The sequence below is a fragment of the Panthera tigris genome, chromosome F3 (genome assembly GCF_018350195.1).
Source record: "Panthera tigris isolate Pti1 chromosome F3, P.tigris_Pti1_mat1.1, whole genome shotgun sequence".
Taxonomy (NCBI): Eukaryota; Metazoa; Chordata; class Mammalia; order Carnivora; family Felidae; genus Panthera; species Panthera tigris.
The window spans coordinates 12,465,389-12,486,079 of record NC_056678.1 but is presented as its reverse complement, the minus strand read 5'-3'; the positions used below and the strand labels follow the sequence as shown (position 1 = coordinate 12,486,079).

At 43.9% G+C, this 20,691-nt stretch overlaps 1 long non-coding RNA gene and 1 pseudogene across 1 annotated transcript; both read left to right on the top strand.

The window, feature by feature from the left end:
* The first annotated feature begins 742 nt into the window (after positions 1 to 742).
* Positions 743 to 16,002, top strand: LOC122235791. Its single transcript, XR_006213834.1, has 3 exons — positions 743 to 1,034; positions 10,294 to 10,296; positions 15,992 to 16,002. It is a non-coding gene; the product is annotated as an uncharacterized LOC122235791 (long non-coding RNA).
* On the top strand, positions 13,992 to 15,673 carry LOC122235789 (annotated as a pseudogene).
* Positions 16,003 to 20,691: the final 4,689 nt, after the last annotated feature.

Below are 20,691 nucleotides of genomic sequence, written 5' to 3'. Positions count from 1 at the left end.
TTTTCATCTCTTCTTTTTCAGCCTACATGTGTCCTTAAAGCTGAAGTTATTCTTTTATAGGTAGTATGTAGTTGGCACTTTTTTTTTTATGTTTATTCATTTTTGAAAGACAGAGAGAGACAGAGCACAAGCAGGGGTGGGACGGATAGAGAGGGCAACACAGAATCCAAAGCAGCCTCCAGGCTCTGAGCTGTCAGCACAGAGCCCGACGCAAGGCTCAAACTCACGAACCGCAAGATCATGACCTGAGCCGAAGCTGGACGTTCAACCGACTGAGCCACCCAGGTGCCCCTAGTTGGCTCTTATTTTATATCCATTGGCAACTCTATGTCTTTTGACTGGAGAATTTATAGTCCATTCATATTTACAGTAATTATTGATAGATATGAGCTTAATATTTCCATTTTGTTCATTGTTTCTGGCCATTTATGTGTCCCACTTTTGTTCCACTCTTGCTTTCTTCCTTTGTGATTTGATGGTTTTCTGTAGTATGCTTTGATTCCTTTCTCTTTATCCTTTGCATATCTACTAAAGCTTTTGTTTTGTAGTTACCATAAGGCTTATACATAACATCTTGTATGTATAATGGTCTATTTTAATCCGATAACAACTTACAAACACACGCAGTCTCTACATTTGTATGTCCCCCCCCCCTTTTTGTTACTGATGTCACAATTTAAATCTTTTATTACTATGTGTCCATTAACAAATTACTGTAGCTATAGTTATTTTAAGACTTTTGTCTTTTAGGGCTTAAACCTTTGTTGTAACAATTTACACATCCTCATACAATACTAGCATATCCTAAATTCAGCTCCATATTTACTTTCGACAGCGAGTTTTACACGTTCTTGTATTTTCATATTAGTAGTTGGCATCTCTTCATTTCAACTTGAAGAACTACCCTTAACATTTCTTGTAAGGCCGATCTAGTAATGATGAGCTCCTTCAGCTTCTGTTTGGGAAAATCTCTCTCCAATTCTGAAGGATATTTTGCTGGGCTGAGTATTCTTGGCTGGCTGTTTCTTGTTTCTGTTTTTGTTGTTGTTTAGCACTCTGAATATATCATCCCACTCTCCTCTGGCCTATAAGGTTTCTGCTGAACAACCTGATGATAGTTTTATGGGGGATCCCTTGTACATAACAAGTCACTTTTATGTTGCTGATTTTAAGATTCTCTCATTTTCTTTAACATTTGACAATACAAGTATAGTGTGTCTTGGCGTGGGTCTCTTTTGGGTTCGTCTTCTTTGGTAATATTTGAGCTTCCTTGATCTCGATATGTTTCTCTCCTCAGGTTTGAGATGTCTTAAGCCATTGTTTCTTTGAATCAGCTTCCTGTCCCTTTCCCTCTCTTCTCCTTCTCAGATACCTATGATACATGTACTGGTCTGCTTGATGGTGTCCTATATGTCCCTTAAGCTATCTTAATTCTTTCTTAATTTTTCCTCTTCCTCTGATTGGACGATTTTCACTGCCTTGACTTTGAGCTCACTGATCCTTTCTTCCACTTGATCTAGTCTGCCATCGAACCCCTCTATTGAAGTTTTAAGTTATTGTATTCTTTAGCTCTGTGACTACTGTTTGGCACTTTTTCGTATTTTCCATCTCTTTGTTGAAATTCACACTTTGCTCCTGCATTGCTCTCCTGATTTTGGAGCATCTTTATGACCATTAGCTTGAACTCTCTGTCAGGTAAATCACTTATATCTATTTCATTAAGGTTGGTCTCCAAAAATTGGTCTTATTCTTTTGTTTGGAATACATTTCCCTGATTCTTCATTTTCCTTGGCTCTCTGAATTGTCTGTGCATTAGATGAAATAGCCACCCCACCTAGTCTTGACTAGACTGCGTAGTTGATTAGCGAGGTCAGCCTAGCCTGACGTTATTGTTGCTTCTCAAATCTCTGTTGACTGTCCATCCTGCTGCCTTTGTTCTTATGGGTCCCGGTAGATTGGGGTGATCCATTATAGTCCCAAAGATATGGGAAATGCCCACATGCCTTTTCAGTTTCACGGACTATTGTCTGCCCCATCATCCCACCTATTCAGGTTAGTTGGAAGCCTGACCTTCAGGCAGAAGCTGGGAAAGTCAGGTTATTAGATGTACAGTCTAGTCCCTATCAGGAAGAAACTGGGAACCGGGTATTTTTGCTTACTCTGTGCTGAGCTAGAGAAAAGTTGGTAGAGGTGCTTGTATAACCATATAAAATCATCTCTTTGCATTGTGTGGTTCTGGGGGACTTGTGAGTGCTAAGCTCTGTCAGCCCCAGAGCTAGATCATTCAGGAGCCAGTCCCTCATGTAGCAACTATAGCATTTGGGGTGCTACATGAGTGGACATGCTCCTTCCAGGGAGAAGCTGGAGCCTTGGTTTTACTGCTGGACAAGTTGAAGAAAGATGGTAGGGGACATTCCCACCAGCTCTTTCAGGCTCCTGAGAGGATCCCAGTCCGCTCCCCCATGCAGTGTAACTAGAAGCCAGAACCTCAAACAGCAGCTAGGAAAATATCCAGTCCAATGCATTCTAGGGAGAAACTGGGAGTTGAATGTTTTTGCCTCTTCCTTCTGTACTGAGCCAGGGAAGGGAGAGCTGCAAAAAGTGCTTGTGTGCCCATTTAAAAACTGCTTTGTTTCATATGGTCCTAGGGAACTTCTAAATGCCGAGCCCTGGTGGCTATTAGAGTCAGTGACTTCAGAACCTGTTCCTAGGGTGACAGCTGCAAAACTTGGAGCGCTTTATGTGTGGGCACTTTCCTTCCAGGAAGAAGCTGGCAACTTGTTTGTTGCTGTCGTTGTTGTTGAAATGAGCCAGAGGGAGAATGTGGGACAAGTGCCTACCAGCTTTTTAGGGCTCCTGGGAGGATCCCAGCCAGCACCCAGAAACAGACTGATTAGAAGCCAGACCCTCATGGAGCAGCTAGGAAATTGTGCTCTCAAAATCCTTCCAGGGAGAAATGAGGAGATGGTAATCTTTGCCTGGTCGGTGTGCGCTGAGCCCCGGGAAGAGCTGTGGGGCGTGTTTAACAACTGCTTCTTTGTTTGGTATGGTCCTGTGGGACTCGTGAATGCCAAGCCCTGTTGGCTCCCTGAGCTAAGAGACTTGGGGACCCATGCCTCGCATAGTAGCCTTAAAACTGGAGCACTCGATGTGTGGTCCAAACCCGTCACTCATAGGGAGGCTGGAAGCTGTGAGTTCCCTCCCAATCATAAGGCTCTGTGCCAGGGGTGGGGTGTATGGTGTGTGTCTCAGCCTTTCCCACCCACTTTCATGTCGGTGTTTTCTCAATAAGCTGATGTGAAGGGATTACTCAGTTGGTTTTTAGATTTCTCTCAGAGGGAAATGACCTGTGTGTAGCTATACCTTTGGCAAATCCATGGCAGGAGGGAAAGTCAGGAGCCTCCCATCCTGTCATCTTGGTCGATCTAAAACATTGGCTTTCTAATACTGTATGTTCATTATTTCTGTCTTTTAATGAGGCATGTCAGTGTTCCACCAGTATTTCTTTGATGTTCATTCTGTTAAGAGCAAAAGAGAGTGTCTGAATATAAAATAAAAATTCCTTTGGTCTCTGCAGGGCCAGCCTCGCGGGTGTGCGATCTGCTCAAAGAGCCCCCATGCTCAGAGGGGCCCCCATGCTTAGTTTAATGCCCCATCATCTTGCTCTTGAAATTCTTAATTTTTTAACAAGGAGGCTGCCATTTTTATTTTGCAAATTATGTAGCTAGTCATGGTCTGTCTACTGAAGAAGTGGGCAGGATCTCTCCAGATCTAGAATCTACCAAGATATAAGAGGGACAAGAAAATCATATGGAATAATAAGTAGGGGATGAGACGATGGTGGAGTGGGAGCTCCAACTTTGTTATCCTATATGTGAGAAGAATGTCTCCAAAGGTTAAACAACTTGCCTGAAACTACTGCTTGTTTCTGTCAGAGGTGAAACTAAAAACCAGGTGATCAGACTCCCAGACTCTTTTTCAGAGTGGTTTCTCTTCCATAGAATGGAAAAATTGTAACATTTATAATTCACCCCCTCCTCCCCTGACAGGTAGACATGAATTATTAATTATTAATATATAAAAATTAATTAATAAAGCCTATTAATCTGAACAATACTTGTTTGGGGATCAATGAGATGTTTGGGTTAAATCTGATGCTCTGTGGGAAAATGAAAACCCCTCTTTGAAATAAAAAGCATTTTCTGTATTTTTATTCCTCTTTGAAGTCATTTATATGGTATTACAACTTTTGTTGTATAGTATATCCTCCACTGACATATCACTGTCCACTGTTGTATCATAATTGGTTTCTATGCAAAGGAGCTAAGTGACTCACAGTGGAATCATGACTTGAAGAAACTAACAGATAAAATCCTAAATGTTACCAATAATCATAATTGAAAATTAGAAAAGAGGGTCTGTGAGTGTATCACAAATATGAAAAGGTCAGAGGAAAAGAATTACTGCTCTAGAATTTTTTTCAAGCTGTTAAAAGAAATTACAAACTTCATTGTTTTTAAGAATAACTTTGAATAATAATAATTATTTGAGTTCAGGACCATTCTGGCAAACTTGGGGAAAACGCATTAACCAAACAGCTTGAATCCTCTAGAGTTTTACCATTTACTTCTCTAGATAGGCCAAGAAAGCGCAATTCATGGGTCAGTGGATTTGGTTTCTATAACTGGCACATGCCCTAACACACACTTAAAAATATCTGTGATTTCTATGCTACCATTTTTTCTTCGCATTTTTTTCCTAATAGAAAGTGAATTTATGGAAAATTCAGAATGCCTAATTCTTCTAAGTTCTTATGTTGTCAGAGACTAGAGATGGGGCAAGCAATAAGACACGGGCAGATAAAATGACTGTGTGGAGTGACATTTACCTTGTCAATGCCCAGGTAGTAAGAAGTTTTTTACATCTAGGTACTGTAGATATAAGATTTGCTATCTCTGGGTTGTATGAACTGTCCTCACCAAAGATACTTATGTATTTTGCATTTGGTATATGGAAAGAAAAAAACAGTATTAACATCTCTAGATGTACCACCATGTTAATTTGCTTTTTAAAAACATTTATTTAGCACACAACAAAATTGTTGTATTTATACAAAAAAGTACTATGATAGGAATTATAGGGGAGAGTATATTTTAAAAAATAAAAGACATTGCTCTGGCTCTTTTAACATGTATTAGCTATTTGGATAGAAAAGACAAACATAAGAAGTCAATAAAACACCAAAAGAAAAAGCTTTTGCATAGCAAAGGAAATGGTCAACAAAACAAAAAGGCAACCTACTGAATGGTAGAAAATATTTGAAAATGATATATCCAATAAGGGGTTAACATCCAAAATAACTTACACAACTCAACAAAAAAATCTGATTTAAAAAATGGGCAAAATGGGGCGTCTGGGTGGCTCAGTTAAGCATCCGACTCTTGATCTCGGCTCATGTCTTGATCTCAAGGTTGTAAGCTTGAGCCCCACATTGGGCTCTGTGCTCGGCGAGGAGCCGACTTTAAAAAATATATATGGGCAAAGGACCTGAACAGACATTTTTCCAAAGAAGACATACAGATGGCCAACAGACACATGAAAAGATGCTCAACATCACTCATCATCAGGGAAATGCAAATCAAAACCACAATGAGATATCACCTCACACCTGTCAGAAATGTCCAGAACTTTATTTTTGAGACAGAGACAGAGCATGAACGGGGGAGGGTCAGAGAGAGAGGGAGACACAGAATCAGAAGCAGGTTCCGGGCTCAGAACTGTCAGCACAGAGCCCGATGCGGGGCTCGAACTCACAGACCATGAGATCATGACCTGAGCCGAAGTCGGACACTTAACCGACTGAGCCACCCAGGCGCCCCCAGAGTGTCCAGAACTTTAAAAGACAACAAATAACAAGAGTTGACAAAGATGTGGAGAAAAGGGAACACTTGTGCAACTGTTAGTAGGAGTGTAAATTGGTGCAGCCACTGTGGAACACAGTATATAGGTTCCTTAAAAAAATTAAAAATAGAACTCCCATATGATCCAGTAATGGAATTACTGGGTATTGAGGCAAAGAAAATGAAAACAGTAAATTGGAAACATACATGCACCCCTGTGTTTGTTGCAGTATCATTTACAATAGTCAAGATATGGAGGCAAACCATAGGCTGATGAATGGATAAAGAAGATGTAGTGTGTATACACACACACACACACACACACACACACACACACACAATGGAATATTACTTATCCTTAAAAAGGAATGAGATCTTGCCATCTGTGACAACACGGATGGACCTAGAGGGTATCATGCCAAGTGAAATAGGTCACATAGAGGAAGACAGATACCACATAATTTTACTTAGATTTGGAAACAAAGCAGAATTAGACCCATAAATACAGAGAACAAACTGGTGGTTGCTGGAGGGGAGAGGGGTGAGGGGGATGAGTAAAATGGGTGAAGGAAAGTGAGGGATGCAGACTTCCAGTTACGGAATGAATAAGTCACACGAATGAAAGGTACAGCCTCAGGAATATAGTCAATGGTATTACTACAGATGGCAGCTATGCCTGTGGCGTGTACAGTTGTTGAATCACTATGTGGCACACCTGAAACTAACATTGTGTGTCCACTGTACTTCCATAAAAAAGGAAGAAGAAGCAAAGAGAGACGATGGGCAGACTACACTCCGAGTACTAAAAAGTCAACCAAAAGAGTATCTATGTAAGATGAGTAACAAGAGATGTGAAAGCTCTTGGAGAAGGTCATTTGACTCAGATCTTGAAGACACTGGATGCGTATCAAGGCAATCTGTGCAGAACGCCAGATCAGTGGATTAGGATAAGGGATAGGATGGTAGTAACCAGATGAAAAGCAGGTTACCTTTGGAGATGTGATGGAGGATGCCAACCTCGGACAAGACTCTGGCTTGCTCAGAGGACAGGGCACACTGGTCAGAAGGCATGGCACTGGAGTAGGAAGCCAGGCGGACAAAAGAATGTCGTATGTGGGACACTGACCAGCCGAGAGGTGGGACAATCACATGGGCATATTTGGATAATGACGAGAGTTTTCAATGCTTAGGTGATTGTTCTGCTTCGTTGTGTTTTCCCACTCGCCCACACTTGAGCCATCTGCAGTTCGCCAGCTCTTTCATGTTTCACCTTCAGGGGCAACTTGTCAATGTTCCAGATATTTTCATATACCCAGCTGTTTCTGGGGGCATGAAATTTGGTAATGGGTTTACTGTTCTGTTTATCCCAACTGCCTTCAATCAAAGTTCCTTCTTGTTGACTGAAGAGGCTTTCTGACAGTCTGGATGGAATGTGGCAACCATGTTTCCAGATGTGACAGATAAGAATGCAAAAGGTGGGGCGCCTGGATGGCTCAGTCGATTGGGCGACCGACTTGGGCTCGGGTCTTGATCTCACGGTTCGTGGGTTCGAGCCCCGCGTCGGGTTCTGTGCTGACAGCTCAGAGCCTGGAGCCTGCTTGGGATTCTGTGTCTCCTTCTCTCTCTGCCCCTCCCCCACTTGTGCTCTGTCTCTCTGTCTCTCAAAAATAAATAAATGTTAAAAAAAATTAAAAAAAAAGAATGCAAAACGTTTCTCAGTAGTCTTGGGGAAATAGTGACAAAGACTATATTTCTATGTATAGCGCTTAGAATAGTACATGGCACATATTAAACAGTATATATATGTATTATTACTAATAACAATGATATATAAATATAATACACTATAGCATCAATATAGTGGTATCATGATGAACAATTGTTACCAATTTCTGCTGTGTCGAACACCTTGTTTTATATCACTTGTTACTTTTTTTAATATGTGGTAAAATATACATAACAAAAATGGTTGACACCATACCTTTTACAAGTATACAATCCAGTGGCACTAAGTGCATTCGTTCGCACTGCTCAGCGACCATTGTTACTTTTCATCCCTGCTCTGTTTTCTGTAACCCCACGTCTTCCCAGTAGGTGGCCTCTGGCTCAACTGCCAAAGTTCTGAGGACTTCCGCTCAGAGGTCAAGCCTTAATTATCCAGGCGAAACAAAGAATTGAACGGCTCGCGCTGACTTTCTTCGGTGGATTTAACCAGACTAATTACGTTTTTCTCAGGGGTGGGGACTATTTAACGTTAGATGATGTCCAGAGTCCACGCTCTGGCTAATCGGGGATTCAGGAGTTACTGTACATCATCCATACACAAATTGGATCATTTTAAAGGGAAGTAAGTAAAAGTGTTTTGAGTGCACAGTGGACTGGTTGCCCACGAAGGAGGCAAGAAGCAGGGAGGTGTAAATCGGCTGTGCCAGAGACTAAACTAGGAAGAAAGCTCAGCATGTTACATTATAATAGGTAGTGTGAAGACGATACTTTTCTGCAGTGAGCTATAAAGGTCTTTACACACAATTGGCCGGTGACGATAGTGGGGCTTGATACTGGCCACGTATTATAAAGAATCTTCTCCGTCCTCCTAGCAGCTAACCTCCTAAATCAAAGAGTCTTGTACTTCTTCCGAGGGCAAAGTAATAGAAAGCACCATGCTCTCAGCAGGAAATAAAACTCAAATAACTAAGCACCATATCATTCTATGGATATAATGTGTATATGAACGAATATATTCAGCTCTCATCTTGGTCCCCTAAAAGATGTCAGGTTGCCTCCAAGAGAACATAAACTCCTATCAAACAACTTATGTTGGAAGCAGGAGAGAAGGCGAAAACAGAGGCAGGAACATAAAGGGGAAGCAAGAAAGAGAAGGACATGGAAATGGGGACTGTAAACCCCTATGCCTTGCTATGAGTGGGTTTGGGTTTAGCAGGAAGTTTTCAGAGCAGATGCAAAAAGAAAAACCTTATCAGTTATACAATAGAGTGCCCCCCCCCACCAATGTTCCAAGGAAGCACTTTTCTTGGTGCTAAAATTAAAAATCTCTCAAAGGACCACAGAAAGAGACCATCATGTAATGTGCAGAGCGTCTATGGCAAGAGTAGACTTTATAGGTCTGTTTCCAGTTGAATCCCTCAGGAATGGCTGAATGGATTCCCACCAAAGCAGCTCAGTAAAAGGCCAGTGCTGTGTGATCCAAGTGCAACGCTCTCGGGATGGCCTGGCTTACGCCAAAGGTAGATGTTACAGTCTCTAAAGGGAAATAGTTGTCCTTCAGACAACAGCTCATATCATAAGTAGTGTCTTCTCTAAGTCATGATTTTGATGGCCATTCCGTTAGCAATGAGCTCAAGAATTGCACACTACCCTAATTTTTGCAGAATTCTTATGTTCCTGCACCAGATTCTATTATAAGCAAACGGTAGGAGAAGCTGAATGTTTCAGAACAACTAATGGGAAAGAAAATGTAAATTGAGGAAATTATTTCCGTTCACCTAATTTTTGCCTGTAATCTTGGAATAGAGCACCCTTCTGTTTGGGTAGTGAAACACCTGAATGCGGCTCACAGGAGAATACCGATGGTATGACACATCGACGTGCAAACATTATATCTAGAGGCGAAATCAGATTCTTATTTATAATTTCATTTAGTACAGACTGATCATTTCTAATGATCACCTTTCCTGAAAATGAATATAACATATTTGGCATCATCCGATTCCATTAAACAAATATTTATCGCTCATTTGTGGGAAGCAAAATTTTCGTTACGGTAGAGAAATGCCTTGCCCTCAAGGGACTAACAGACTTATTCATAAATTTCTGGCGATTAAAGCCTGGTTTGAGTAATCACATACTAATATTTTTCTTAGTAGCTAACTTCTTAATATTTTATGAAGTGCTGCCGTGTTAACACTCAGAACAATGGACTCTAAACACATTGTTTCCCCCAGAATTTGGAATCATTCAGACTACAGCCTAGATTTTGACACATCAATGTTAGGAGCTCCCTGGACCAGGTATTTGCTTTAAGAAGGTGCCACTTATGGAGATTAAGCTTTGCAAATAAAACCAGGTTTATATTTAACTACCTTCTCCCACTCTTTCTCCCCCACAGCGCTGATTCCCTAGCACTTTGCTCACGATACTTTCAATACTCACAGGATGCAAGTTTTTCCTGTTTTCATGTTGAGAGAACTTCTTTGAAAACAACCGTCTTTATCGAGTATTTTACCAAAACATTTCTTGTCATTCTGTGTTTAGCCCCCTCCAAAGTACTGGCCTACCTAAACCTAATGCCACACTTTAGAAAACACCCTTTCGGGGCGCCTGGGTGGCTCAGTTGGTTGAGCGTCCGACTGCGGCTCAGGTCATGATCTCTCAGTCTGTGAGTTCGAGCCCCGTGTCGGGCTCTGTGATGACAGCTCAGAGCCTGGAGCCTGCTTCGGATTCTGTCTCCCTCTCTCTCCTTCCCTCCCCTGCTCATGCTCTGTCTCTCTCTCTCTCTCTCAAAAATAAATAAACATTGGGGCGCCTGGGTGGCGCAGTCAGTTAAGCGTCCGACTTCAGCCAGGTCACGATCTCGCGGTCTGTGAGTTCGAGCCCCGAGTCAGGCTCTGGGCTGATGGCTCGGAGCCTGGAGCCTGTTTCCGATTCTGTGTCTCCCTCTCTCTCTGCCCCTCCCCCGTTCATGCTCTGTCTCTCTCTGTCCCAAAAATAAATAAAAAACGTTGAAAAAAAAATTAAAAAAAAATAGATAAACATTAAAAAAAAATTTTTTTAAACACCCTTTCTACTGATGTTGTGCAGTTTCTTACAATCTAAATCTGTGTGGACGTGGAGGGATGTTAAATTCAGTTGCAGACTTTTCCTAAAGTATAAACTTGGAGGGTGAAACCTTCCAGTGGATTTCTTAAATCCTTACCCTATCCCTTTATTTTCTGTCTCTGACCTTTGATCTGGCCCAGTCTTTGAACTAATAAGGATCTGTTAGAAAACATTAGTAGCTTGTTAATTTCTTCTTTCTTCTTTTCCCATTTTCTCTTTCCTCTTTCCAGAGCAAATGACCTTTTCATCGTGTCTCTTTCTCCTTTTCCTTTGTGTTGAAGCTTGCATTCAATTAAAATTCCACCTTACAGTCATGAGCAAGTATCTCTTCAGTCATTTCAACTTATTGATTATTTTGTAAGTGCCGGGCACCTTTACGAGTACTGAAGAGGGCAAAAGCAGACAAAATCTGTCATCTAATGGCATTTACCCTCAAGTTGAAAAAGAAAGACGAGGAACAATAAGGAAAACATATAGGGTGTCAGACATTATTAGGTCCTAAGGCAAAAATAAACCAGGGGAGGGAACAAGGCGTTTGTGGAAGGGAGGTGAATATTAAGCAGGATGGTCAGGGAAGGCCTTAGAGAGAAAGGCACCATTGAAGCAGAGACCGGAAGGAGGTGGGTGAGGAAGCGAACAATACAGAGGGATGGGCGGAAAAAACGGGCAGGCAGGCAGACCAGTGAGTGCAAACATCTTGCCATAAAGCTCACACCTCGGGGGCGGTGCAGGAACAGCAATGAGACCGTGGAGGCTGAAGCTGACTGAGCAAGAGGGGGGGTAAGAAGGTGAGATCAGTAGAAGGGGAGATGGGGCCGTACGGTGGGTGGGAAGAGGCAAGGGTCTGGGGGCTTGGGGGGTGGGCACTGTAGCTCTAGAAAGCCCGGGGGGGGGGGTTGCTGAACGAGATGGGAAGTTTACTGAGGCGTTTTGAACAGGAGAGTTCTGACCCGGGCTCTGCTTGAGAAGAACCTTCCTGGCTGCCGCGTTCTCTAAAGGTGCAAGGATAGTCCCAGGAAGGCCATCAGATGCAACTGCAGGCACCCATGCAGGTCGGGGGTGGCCGTGAGGCTGGTCAAGGCGGTGGGGCCTTCGGACAGATTTTAAGCCAACGCTATCTGCTGATGGACCGGACGGCGGACGGTACGACAGCTGTCCCCCCGCAGGTCCTCGGTAAACATCCGCCCCAGTGAAGCACCGGCAGCGCTCTTTTAAAAGCCTAGCGTTTGTCCAAACGCTTTCTTTGTGTTTTCCGCCCGCTGTTAACAGCTTCCCCTGGGCCTTCCACTCCATTTCACCAGCCACTTGCGGGGAGTATGGCCTGAACCTCCTCCCCTCTCATGAGGAGTCCACGTGGGCAACGGGAAACGCGACCCGCCCGAACCTCCCTGGGGGGGGGGGGGTCTCGTGCACTCAGAGCCCACCGCCCCGAGATTCCCCCGAGGCCCCCAGTTCCCGAGCCCACGCCTCTCCTACCTCCGTCTTCCACGGGCTCCCTCCTGGCGTGGCCGCCTCCTCCAGCGTTGCTTCCAAACCCTCCGAATGTTCTCGGGCGCGTCCTCCGTCCAGCCTTGGAGCGGCCCGGCCTCCTCGTGCCACCGGCCCACCGCCAGGGGCCACCGCGCAGGCGCAGGCGCAGGCGCTCGTGCGCGCAGCGGGGCCGCCATTTTGCACCACGGTGCTGGTCTCTCCCCAGGGAGCGAGCGACTCTCGGCTTCCCGCGCGCGTTGTGGTCGAGCCTGTCCCTTCCCGCTTCCCTTCTCCTCAGCGCGCACCTAGCTGCCTGCCATACGGGGCAATAAACATTAGGAAATGCTTCCAAGGTCACACGCACCTCTACTCAGGGCCTATTTCCGTGCGTTTCCACCCACCTTACCTACTTCCCTGAGGGGGGCGAGGGGAGAGCCTCCTTTTTTTAGTCGAGGCCAAAATTTGCACTTCGGTTCTGGATCCCAGCAGCCTCCCCCTCCCCCACCCCCCACCCCCAACCTCAGGGGCCTGTTTCAAAAACCCCTGGATAGTTAGTGGTAGTTATAGGGCTATTTTGCCTCAACTGATTGAACGATACATTTTATTTCATTTTTAATGTTTTTAATGTTTCTCGTTGAAAGAGAGACGCACGTCGCGAGTGGAGGAGGTGGGAGGGGGAGATATGGAATCCAAAGCAGGCTCCAGGCCCTGAGCTGTCACCACAGAGCCCGATGCGAGGCTCGAACCCACTAACGGGGAGACCGTGACCTGAGCCAAAGTCGGAGTCTTAGAGCCACCCAGGGCCCCTGAACCATATATTTTAAATGGATGGGGGTTTTTCGGGTAAAAATTACGTATGACAAAATTTAAACAAAACAAAAAAACCCTGACTCTTTTCTGTCCTTTTCTTCTCTGCTCATAAATACACTTCAGCTTCTGACAAACAAAAGCTGAATTCGAAATGTCCTTTGCCTTTGCTGGCTGCCTAAGTGTTTAAAGAGCTCCAACTGTGTGCCAGTGTCTCTACTAAGTACTTGGAAGCTGACCCACTATGGTACTTAGCAAATAATACATCTCATCCTCTTGGATCAGTGTTGTGCCTGGCACTGTGCAAAGCCTTTAACGTGTCTAACCTTATTTAGTCCTCTCAACTACCCTAAGAGGTAAATACTACCATTTACATTTTACGTAAGAAAAACTGAACCTTTAGAAGGGGTTGGTAACTGGCCCAAGTTCTCCCAGCAGCGCGGTGGGGACCGGACCCCCAACCCGTGTCCCTCTGATGCGCCTCACCACTAAGTCCTGCATATATTAAGCTGCGGGATGAGGTTTTAGGTTGGGTGGGAGCAGAGAGGTAAGAGATCTGAACAGTTGGTTGCTCACAAGTTTCAAGGACTTCTCTCTCTCCTGTGTGAACTCCCTGTCTTCATTGCTGGGGGCACACCTAAAGGCTACCAACCAAACTATCCTTGCCAGAATAAGGAACTGAGGCACAGGGGTTTCCGGGAACCATCGAACACAGGATCCCGAACCCGTACGTCCTCTCGTATATTTTTGCTTTTCCTTAAAGGGTATTCATGCAACTACTACCATCATAGGCCTTTTCTCACCCTGTGATTCTGTTTTTTTTTTTTTTTTAACGTGTATTTATTATTGAAAGATGATAGAGCATGAGCAGGGGAGCGGCAGAGCGAGAGGGAGACACAGAATCCGAAGCAGGCTCCAGGCTCCGAGCTGTCAGCACAGAGCCCGACACGGGGCTCGAACCCACAAACCGCGAGATCACGACCTGAGCCGAAGTCGGACGCTTTACGGACTGAGCCACCCAAGCACCCCGTCACCCTGTGATTCTTAACGCGCTCTAAAGTTGATGTCATCAGAAGATCCTTACATCAAAATAGAAGAACTGAGTCTCACTGGCCGGGGTCAGAGTGTGCAGACCACAGAGATTGGGTCTGCCTTTCCCACATATGTCCAGCCTGTGGTCCATCCACAGCTTTCTCCCTTCTGTACCCAGCTCACCAGGATTATTCAAGCCATGGCGGATGGTCAGCCAAGCCTGCAGCAAGTGGTGGAGATGGTGGATGAGCAGATAGCAAAAGAAAGCCTCTTCGATCTAAATGTCAATTTTTGTCACGTGTGGAGACTGGGACTCGAAAGTCCCAGGCCAGGGCCATACTTGGGTTTGCCAGTGGCAAATTACTTCAAGCAGTGGATTAATTTGAAAAAGGCTTACAGCTTCACCATGGGCTGCTGGCCCAGGAATGGATTTCTAGACAGGAACCAGGATCCCAGCCTGCAACACATAGGCGGGTCCCACCGCAGCACGATGACTACAACATTGCCAACATCATGAAGACACTTGCATATCAAGACCTCGTCTTCAAGCAGACATCGAAGCCATTCTGACTGGCCCAGGATGGGATGGGGCAGGACAGGGTAGCTGCTTAGCTCAGCCTAGAATCCTCCTTTCCCTCACCAGAGAGGAAAAGGGGGAGTGGCATGGTTCTGCTTCCAGTGTCCCCCAGTCTACCCTGTGGACCTGTGTCCTGGGTAAGGACTTGGCCACTTGGCCCCTCTGGAGCAGACACTTTGTGTCCCCCACGCCAACTCCTCAACCTCAGCCCAGTATCAGCCCCTCCCATTGTGGGCCTCGTCCAAGACAACCCGTGCACTCACAGCCTCCTCCCAGGTATGTAGGCTTTGCTGGGGCCAGCGGGCCCCCCTGTGCTCCCTCCCATCCATAGTGCATGGTGTGTGGTGCCCCCAGGGCTCCAGGAGAGATCAGGCCCAACCTTGTGTCTACCCCTGTCCCCGCCGTGAACATGCCACTGGATAAAGTCAGGGAACAAGAAAAAAAAAAATGGAAGAACTGGGCTAGAACCAAGAAGACGACTTCACTACACTAAGTATGATGTCATAATACTCATAAATAAGCAGTAAAAAAACAAAAAAAAAGGATTAATGAAGGTTGGAAGTGTAACTCATGACGTGTGGGAAACATGTCTGCCAAGAAACAGTTATTGTATCACACCCCTGTTCAAAATGCCAGAATAGACATAGAGGATACAAAAATAAAGATCACACTCCATTTGTGCGCACATAAAGCCCACAGTTAGTGGGGGAGAAGTCATGTGTAAAGCCCTCAGAAATCATTTACCAGGCAGGATGTGACAAGGACTTGGCACGAGTCAATGTGGCTTGAGTAGCCACGGCTCCCAGCACCTGAATACCTCACCAAAATCTGAAAATTTCCCCTTTGTTAGGATGTATTCCAGGCAGGAACCCTCACCCTCAGGATGGGGAGAGGAAAATTGAACGGCTCATGGGAGTCTGGGCTACAGGAGCCTGGACAGAAGGTCCCGAATCAGTATTCAGGTTAAGAGTTGAGAAGGGCATTTCCTTCGTAATCTCTTCTCTGTGGGTGGACTTCAAAACATCAAATGTTTTGAACCTTTATTTTTCTATTGGAGAGCATTTGAAAATACCTCACTAACTCATGTGGAGAATTCGTAAGCAAATGAGAGAAGAGGAAATGAGTGTGTGGTTGTACGTTTGCATGTGTTTATGCGTGGTTGAGAAAAAGGGAGGAGAGTGACACATCAGAAACATTTGAATAGTTGTGGCCTGACTCTGTGGCCATGAGAATCTCATAAAGCACTCGATCTATTCCTTGGGTTAATTATGTGCCACAAATGAATATTAGATGAGAGCAATGAGCACGCCCTTATTTCAACTCATTTAGGATTTCCTAACTTATGACTCATTGGTCTTGTGATTATGAGTGCTGTTTTTGGAGGTGGCCATAAGAAGTTCCACATGTTTCTAAAACAGGACTTCAAATATTTTTCTAACAAGTGACATGCATTCTTTAAAGACGATAAGGTATAGACAGCTCCCGACTTCTGATGGTTGGACTTAAAACAGTTTTGTGGCTTCACGATGGTGCAAAAGCGACACACATTCAGTAGAAAGTGTACTTTGAAGTTTGAATTTGGAGCTTCTCCCCACCTACCCATATGTGGGATGATCAGACCTACTATGAAGGAGCATGACGCTGGTCACAGGAAATGAGGTACGGCTCCCACTCAGCCTCGCGGTCATGAGGGTAAGCTATCGACACACAACCACTCGCTACCCACATGGCCATTCTTATTGTCCTCTCCAGTACAGTGTTCAATAGATTACATGAGATACTCAACACTTTATTATACAACAGGCTTTGTGTTAGATGATTTTGCCCAGGTGTAGGCTAATGTAAGGGTTCTGAGCATGCTTAAGAGAGGCGAGGCTAAGCTATGATGGTTGGTAGGTGTATTAAATATTTTCAACTGACGATAGGTTTATCGGGACGTACGTAAAGGAAGATCTGTGTATTCAAAAATAAATTATTTCACCACTTGGCTTGGCTAAATAATCTAGTCTATTCTGGCCTCCGATGAAATTCATTCTGTGTGACATGAGGAGGTTCAATAGCTGAGTCACAGACAGCACATCCAGGGCTGCTCCCTCCCAATGGCTCAGTGACTGTCTGCTCCCAGTGTGCCTCTGGCAAACTCCGGAGCCTCCGGGGACCTTCCAAAGGGCACACCCTGAACCCTGGGCTGTGTGAATTCTACTTCTAGTGTGGTAGCTCAGAGGCGAACTGGACTAAGGTTGTAGGGTGGGAGAGAGACGATTTCTGAGCAGCCTCTTGAGAAATTGGCAAGCAACTCGCAGCTGAACAGAGCGAGTCTACGGGCGAGGAGTGAAGAATGGAGGGGTTAGCCCAAGTCAGAAATGACAAGTTCCAGCTTTATTCAGGAAGCACCCCAAATTCTTTTTTTTTTTTTTAAATATTTACTTTTGAGAGTGAAGACAGAGTGAGCAGGCAAGGGGTAGAGAGAGGGAGACACAGAATCCGAAGCAGGCTTCAGGCTCTGTGCTGACACTTCAGAGCCTGACGTGGGGCTCGAACTCATGAACCGTGAGATTATGACCTGTGCCGAAGGTCAGATGCTTAACCGACAGAGTCACCCAGGAGCCCCAACCCCTTTTGTCATTTAATTGAACAATAGTTGTCATTTACTAAATGTTCATAGACAGTGAGGTCTATCTCTGGATTCTCTAGTCTGTTTTGCTTATGTAGTTGGCTATTCCAATAATATTACCAAATCTTCTTTATTCCAGCACCTTTAAAGTGTCTTCTGATATCTGGTGATGTAAGAATACCCTTGCTAGTCTTTCTTTGCAAAATTTTATTGGTCATTCTTGTACATTTGGGTTTCCTATATCAGCTTCAAGATAGTTTTGGAATCTTAATTGGATATTGTTTGAACTCCAATTGGAACTGCATTAAAGTTATAAATTAATTTTGAGGAAAGGGATATTTTTATGATGTTTTCCTATCTAAGGACATAGTATGTCTGATCATGTGTTCAGACCTTGTTTTATGTTCTTCAAGAAGATTTTATTATTTGGCAAAAGATAACCGTAGACAAGTCAATAAAAAGTATATTTTTAGAAATAACATTTTCAATGAAAGGACAAATAAAGGGTTTATAAAATATAAAAGGCTCTTATTAATTGATAAAAGAGGGATAAACAACCAACAGAAATATGAGCAAATGGGGCACCTGGGTGGCTCAGTCAGTTGGGGGGCCAACTTCGGCTCAGGTCATGATCTCACAGTTCGTGAGTTCGAGCCCCACGTTGGGCTCTGTGCTGACAGCTCAGAGCCTGGAGCCTGCTTTGGATTCTGTCTCTGTCTCTCTCTCTCTCTCTCTCTGTCCTTCCCCCACTTGTGTGCACACGCTATCTCTCAAAAGTAAATAAACATTAAAAAAATTTTTTTAGACAGTCTCTTTAACAAATGGTGCTGGGAGAACTGGACAGCAACATGCAGAAGGTTGAAACTAGACCACTTTCTCACACCATTCACAAAAATAAACTCAAAATGGATAAAGGACCTGAATGTGAGACAGGAAACCATCAAAACCCTAGAGGAGAAAGCAGGAAAAGACCTCTCTGACCTCAGCCGTAGCAATCTCTTACTTGACACATCCCCAAAGGCAAGGGAATTAAAAGCAAAAATGAATTACTGGGACCTTATGAAGATAAAAAGCTTCTGCACAGCAAAGGAAACAACCAACAAAACTAAAAGGCAACCAACGGAATGGGAAAAGATATTTGCAAATGACATATCGGACAAAGGGCTAGTATCCAAAATCTATAAAGAGCTCACCAAACTCCACACCCAAAAAACAAATAACCCAGTGAAGAAATGGGCAGAAAACATGAATAGACACTTCTCTAAAGAAGACATCCGGATGGCCAACAAGCACATGAAAAGATGCTCAACGTCGCTCCTTATCAGGGAAATACAAATCAAAACCACACTCAGATATCACCTCACACCAGTCAGAGTGGCCAAAATGAACAAATCAGAAGACTATAGATGCTGGAGAGGATGTGGAGAAACGGGAACCCTCTTGCACTGTTGGTGGGAATGCAAATTGGTGCAGCCACTCTGGAAAACAGCGTGGAGGTTCCTCAGAAAATTAAAAATAGACCTACCCTATGACCCAGCAATAGCACTGCTAGGAATTTACCCAAGGGATACAGGAGTACTGATGCATAGGGGCACTTGTACCCCAATGTTTATAGCAGCACTCTCAACAATAGCCAAATTATGGAAAGAGCCTAAATGTCCATCAACTGATGAATGGATAAAGAAATTGTGGTTTATACACACAATGGAGTACTACAGGGCAATGAGAAAGAATGAAATATGGCCCTTTGTAGCAACGTGGATGGAACTGGAGAGTGTGATGCTAAGTGAAATAAGCCATACAGAGAAAGACAGATACCATATGTTTTCACTTTTATGTGGATCCTGAGAAACTTAACGGAAACCCATGGGGGAGGGGAAGGGATAAAAAAAAAAGAGGTTAGAGTGGGAGAGAGCCAAAGCATAAGAGACTCTTAAAAACTGAGAACAAACTGAGGGTTGATGGGGGGTGGGAGGGAGGGGAGGGTGGGTGATGGGTATTGAGGAGGGCACCTTTTGGGATGAGCACTGGGTGTTGTATGGAAACCAATTTGACAATAAATTTCATATATTGAAAAAAAATTTTTTTTTAAAAAGAAAGTGAGCAAAGATCAAGAATAGGTAATTTACAGAAAAGTAAATCCAAATAGCTTACAAATATATGGAGAGATATTCAAACTCACCCATAAAGATTTTCAAACTGAAGATAAAAGGAAGTATCTCCTTATACCAGGGTTTCTTACCTGTGGCACTGTTGGCATTCTAGGCTGGACGGCCATTTGTTGTGGGGGTTGCTTTGAGTATTAGAGGATGTTTAGCAGAATCCCTGGCTCTGCCCACTAGAAGCTAGCACACCTAGTCCCCCACCTCCCCCCGACACCATGATTAACAGGACAATCAAAAATATCTCCAGACTGGGGCGCCTGGGTGGCACAGTCGGTTAAGCGTCCGACTTCAGCCAGGTCACGATCTCGTGGTCCGTGAGTTCGAGCCCCGCGTCAGGCTCTCGGCTGATGGCTCGGAGCCTGGAGCCTGTTTCCGATTCTGTGTCTCCCTCTCTCTCTGCCCCTCCCCCGTTCATGCTCTGTCTCTCTCTGTCCCAAAAATAAATAAAAAACGTTGAAAAAAAAAATTAAAAAAAAAAATCTCCAGACTTTGCCAAATATCGCCTGAAAGAGACAAAATCATTACCTTATTTTCCAACTATCAGACTAGAAAAAAAAATTTTTTTTAACTTGACTACATCTATTGTTGACAACGATGCGGTGCAAAAGGAATACGCTCACATGTCGCTGGTTTATTCAAGACAACTGAACAATGCCTATTAAAATAAAAATGCATATACTCTTTGACCCAGCTCTCCAACTCCTGGAAATAAATCCCGGAAAAATGAAACACACAATACATAGACATATATTGTACACGGATGTTAATTACAGCATTGTTAACAATGAACAAAAAACGAGAAACAGAGTCAGTGGTCATAAATAGGGAATGGTTGAATAAATTATAGCGCACCCACACAATGGGGCATTCGAAAGAATTAGAGCTTAACCTTACCACAGTGGAGTGTTTTCTACAAATTATTCCTGAGAAAAGCAAGATTCAAAAGCATGGAGTATAATTCTTTTTGAAAAACGCATGTCCTCACGTGCTTTTACATATTAACAGAGAAAAAATGTCCCTCACCAGTTTATTTACACCTACAGCATAGGCAAAAAGATTTGTAGATCATATACCTGACAAGAGCCTAATATACAGAATATATAAAGAGTTCTTACAACCCAACAACAAAAAGACAAACTATCCAATCAAAAGTGGGCAAAAGACCTGAATGGCTTGAATGGACATTTCTCCAAAACAGGTATATATAAATGGCTAACAAATGCGTGAAAAGCTGCTTGTGTTGAGCATTAGTCATCAGGAAAACGCAAAGGAAAACCATATTGGGCTACC